The following is a 5,465-nucleotide window of genomic DNA, read 5'->3' on the forward strand; positions in this document are numbered from 1 at the left end:
CGCCGCCGCTGCCACCAAGCCCCGCCGCCCCACAAGCCGCCACCCCGCACCCCACCTCGCCGGACCTCTCGTCGGAGGTATCCGTCGGATTCGAGCCGTCGGTTTTTCTAAAAAAACCGTTCGGTTTATTTATTTATTTTTCGAAACCCTAGTTTTCTTTATTTTTAATAGATCAGTTTTTCTCTGGTTTATTTATTTAGCGAGCGTTCGCTCGTTCGTTCATTTTAACGAATGGTTCCTCGCCTGTTACAAACAACTAACGAACGCTCGTTCGTTAGTCTGTTCGTGAGTTTTCTTTTATCGATTTATTCCGTGATTTTTCTGGTCGCGATTTCTGATCCGATCTTAGTTTCTGTTTATCTTTTCGCTCGTTTAACGGAATCAGGCGATTCAAGCGCCTGGAGTTTCATCTTGAAACCCTCTTTCCGTTTAACCAACTCAAACAAGTTTTTGCTACTGTAAAATTTGACCTAGTTTCAGATTAGTAAACGAAGCTTCTTTCTTTCGCCATTCGAGTTTCGTTGCTCCGTTTGATTTGATTCTATTTGCGAACCAGAGTTCTTAATTTGAACCTTCTGGTCAACCTCTCTTATTTGATTTTTGTTTGTGCATCGTTGCTTGTTACTTATGTATGTTATTTTTTTCTTGCGATAGAATTCCCGGAGTGCGAAGCGTGTTACTACGAGTCACTAGGATTCGCGTATCGTCAGCAAGGCAAGTAACACTTTGATCATATCCCATTATTACCCAGTTTTTATGCATTAGTTCCAATCCTCAAACATTGCATGATTAGGATCTCATTAACTTGTGGGTTGGGAAGTAGTTGCTGAGGTAGAACCTATTGCCCTGTTACATTCAAACCCTTGGGAGTTACTTCTACGTATTGCTTATTGCTATGCTATGCTCGTAGACGTGGTTTGGGTTTGAGTGAAATTCATGTCAGATGCGAGATTGTTAATTAATGGTTCAACTTAAGGTGGCAACTTAATCAAACAACTGGGTGGATTGAGGCACCTGGGGAACCTAGTGTTGTCTGGGTTTTTTTTGGAAATCCCGGGGTACCCGTGTGATCTTCCTATGGACCGCCACCCAGGATCAAAGGGAACTGAGATGATACATGCTAGAAACTTCCGTGTGCAGCCACAAGCTATTATGGGCTCTAGCATAGTTGAGTAAGTTACGTGAAGCTATTGAAGAGGTAGATCAGCAGGTAGTGGGTTTTGTAGGTTTGGTATGGTCTACCCGGAGTAGAGGGTTTACGTTTCTGAAAGACTGTGTCTCGGTCATCCGTTTCTCAAACACCATGTAGTGCGAGAAATCCAATGGAGGCGATCGAGTCTTGTGGGGAAAAGTGTGCAAACCTCTGCAGAGTGTACAATCTAATCATGGTTAGCCGTGTCCCCGTTTATGGACAATTCTTGAGTATCTAGTACTTGGGTTATCACATGTATCTCACCATGCTTAATTAATACTGTTGGGTTGTTAATCACTTTAATTGGGATTGAGTTGGGGATACCTTCTCAATGATGTTTCAACCACCATGATACTAAAATTAAAATCTATTCCGTTGTTGTAGGGAAAAATTGGCTTTTCGCAAAACTACAACCATACAGCTTTCCACAAGCCATATATGCATGTAGTGATAGCATTATTCTGTTTCTGCTCTACTCTATTATATTGCCAGCATATTCCATGTGCTGACCCATTTTCGGCCTGCAACGTGTTATGTTGCAGACTTTTCAGACGAGGAGTAAGGTTCGTTAGGTCGTTGCCGTGCAGCTCAGCTATGTTGTTGGAGTAGATGGACTCACTTTATCTTCCAAGCCTTCCGCTTTTATTGCATTAGATGGCCTTAAGTCATATTATTGTAATAAGTTCTCTTTGGAGACATTCGATGTAATAGTGTGTGATTGCTACTCTGTTATAAATCCTTCGAGTACTGTGTGTGTCAGCATTACCGATCCAGGGATGACACTGAAGCACAGAGACTTGACCATCTGAGGTTGGGTCACTATAGGATTATGCACATAAATGCATTCAAAACTCAGTTGATGCATAAAAATGTCCAATCGAACCCCGAAAAATCACAAAAATTGACACAACACTCCTGTTGTTCTATGTTGACACGAGAATATTTTTGAAAGCAATAAGAGGCAATGGATATCTTTTCGTCCCCAAAGGTGGGACATTCCCTACTAAAACATCATGCTTGTTGTGAGAAGCTTTGGTTTGTGAGAAGCATATACCCAAACCTGCCCCAAATGGGGTAGAAAATTTACCGCGGCATGTTGATGCCGCTCCATGATAGCATGCCAAGTTTCTTGAATTTTAGACAAGTTTTGGATTTACTAGAATTTAAAAAATCTGGTATCTCAATGTTTGCAGTCGAGTGACGGTGACTGGGTGTTTGACATTCATTCCCACTTCTTGCATGGGACCTAAGCATGCAACCAAGGACACATATTTGAATTTTCTACCAATTTATATGCATTAGATCATGTGCATGTAGTTCAAATTTGAATTATGCACATGAATGCATTGAAAACTCAGTTAATGCATACAAATGTCCAAATGAACCCCGAAAAATCCAAAAATTGACACAACACTCCTGTTGTTCCATGTTGACACTAGCAAAAAAATTGAAATCGAGAAGAGGCAATGGATATCGTTCTGTCCCCAAAGGTACGACGTTCCCTACCGAAACCACCAGGCTTGTTGTGAGAAGCTCTAGTTTGTGAGAAGCATATCCTGAAACCTGCCCCAAATGGGATAAAAAAATTTACCACGGCATGTTGATGCCGATCCATGATAGCATTCCAAGTTTCACGAATTTCTGATGAGTTTTGGATTTACTAGAATTTAAAAATCGGGTATCTCAATGTTTGCAGCCGAGTGACGGTGGCAGGGTGTTTGACATTCATTTCCATTTCTTGCATGGGACCTAATCATGCAACCAAGGACATATATTTGAATTTTCAACCAATTTATATGCATTAGAGCATGTGCATGTAGTTCGAATTTGAATTATGCATTGAAAACTCAGTTAATGTATAAAAATAACCAAGCAAACCCCGAAAAATCCCAAAAATTGACACAACACTCCTATTATTTTATGTTGACACTAGGAAAAAAAATTGAAATCGAGAAGAGGCAACGGATATTGTTTCATCCCCAAAGGTACGACGTTGCCTACCGAAACCATCGTGCTTGTTTTGAGAAGTTCTGGTTTGTGAGAAGCATATCCCCAAACCTGCCCCAAATGGGACAAAAAATTTACCACAGCATGTTGATGCCGCTCCATGATAGCATGCCAAGTTTCATGAATTTCTGACGAGTTTTGGATTTACTATAATTTAAAAACCAGGTATCTCAATATTTGCGATCGAGTGACGGTGGCAAGGTGTTTGACATTCATTCCCATTTCTTGTATGGGACCTAAGCATGCAACCAAGGACACAGATTTGAATTTTCAACTAGTTTATATCCATTAGAGCATGTGCATGTAGTTGAAATTTGAATTATGCACATGAATGCATAGAAAACTCACTTAATGTTAAAAATGTCCAAGCGAACCCCGAAAAATCCCAAAATTGACACACACTCCTGTTGTTCTATGTTGACACTAGAAAAAAATTGAAATCGAGAAGAGGCAACGGATATTGTTTCGTCCAGAAAGGTGAAACATTCCCTACCGAAACCATCATGCTTGTTGTGAGAAGTTCTGGTTTATGAGAAGTCTATACCCAAACCTGCCTCAAATGGGACAAAAATTTACCACGACGTGTTGATGCCGCTCCATGATAGCATGCCAAGTTTCATGAATTTCATACGACTTTTGGATTTACTAGAATTACAAAAGCAAGTACGTCAACGTTTGCCGTAGAGCCACGGTGCCGTGGTGTTCGAAATTCATCCACATTTCTTGCATGGGACATAAGCATAAACCCATGGACACATATATGATTTTACAACCCATGTTGGTGCACCGAAGCATGTGCATGTAGTTTAGTTTTGAATTGCGCACCTGAAATGGCTAGAAAACCAATTTAATGTATAAAATGTCCAAACGAACCCTGAATAATCCCAAATATTTTACGACACACATATAGTTGCATGTTCACTGCGGATAAAAGGTCTAGCAATTCAAACACCATCCATTGCCGCTGTGATCCCATTATGTAATTCAAATCAAGACGAAAAATCAAGAAGATCCCACACAGTTTATTATAACCAACCGTGTGAGATGCAGCACAAAATATCTTGGAGCACCGTCGGAGTATAGTACGCATACGGTTTACGTGAGAGGGTGCGACGGCTACAGTCCACAACCCGCTCTGAATAAGGGACCGTGTCTGATGACACTTTGCGCGCCAGTTTTTTCACTGAAGTGATTCCAAATTTTCGGCTTCCATGGAAATATCTACCTCCCCGCCCCCTCCCCCTTACCAAAAGCTACATTTCCCCTGTTTCCTCCTTCCTTTCCAAGTTGAAACCTTCATTCCTTTCTTTCAGCGCCACCTCCTCGCCGGCAACCCTCCTTCAGGCTGCTCGGCCTCGCATATCCAGGCGGGTAATCCACACCTGACCCCCATCCTCCTCCTCCTTCCACATCCCACATGCCCCCGACTGCCGGCACGAGCGCGACACCTTCCACCCAAATCACAGACCCCTCCACCAAATAAGCGCCGCCATAAGCCATGGTGCACGCGGTATAGCCAGGATCTGAAGGAGCATTTGGCAGCAGAGAAGCAAATCGCGATCGCACACGCGGATGAGGTCGCGATGGCTGTCATTCGTGTCGACCCCCAGATCTTGGAGGAGCACCTTGCCGTCGAGGCCACCGTCGACGCCTCGCGCGCCGAAGCCACGACGCGGTTGGCTGCTTTAAACGACAGTTCGTGGCATTTTCTCGAGGCCACCATCGGGGCCTTTGACGAAGACTACGAGGTGTTTTCTCAGCATGCACGTGCTTACCTCATCTCGAGAGCCAGCAGGTTGGTGCCCAAAGCGGCTCAGGCAACTCACCACTACGACGAGGGCACCCACGATGCGGAGGCCTCGCCCTCTTCCATGTCCAAGGAGCCAATTGTCATCGATATCTCCAACAATGAGGAGTAGCTTGTCTTATTAGCTCACTATAAAGACCCATGTTTAGTTTGCTAGCTACTGCCTTTCTTTAACAAATTCTAGTGGATTGTGCTATCTACTTTTGCCATGCAATCTTCTGCTCTAGAGTATATGTTCTATATGTCATGCAATGTGGTGTTCAGTTAACTGTTTGGTTCAATTCTGCAAATGTGATGTTCAATTCTTCAGGATGCAATTTTCCAAGTTGTCAAGCATGCTTGGTTTAGTTAATTGTCCGATCTTCTATTAGGAGTATGTTATATCGTGCAATGTGGTACTCAGTTAACATTTGGTTCATTTGTTGTGGTGTTTAGTTAACTAGTTGGTTCAATTCTGCA

The sequence above is a fragment of the Triticum dicoccoides genome, chromosome 3A, assembly GCF_002162155.2.
Source record: "Triticum dicoccoides isolate Atlit2015 ecotype Zavitan chromosome 3A, WEW_v2.0, whole genome shotgun sequence".
Taxonomy (NCBI): Eukaryota; Viridiplantae; Streptophyta; class Magnoliopsida; order Poales; family Poaceae; genus Triticum; species Triticum dicoccoides.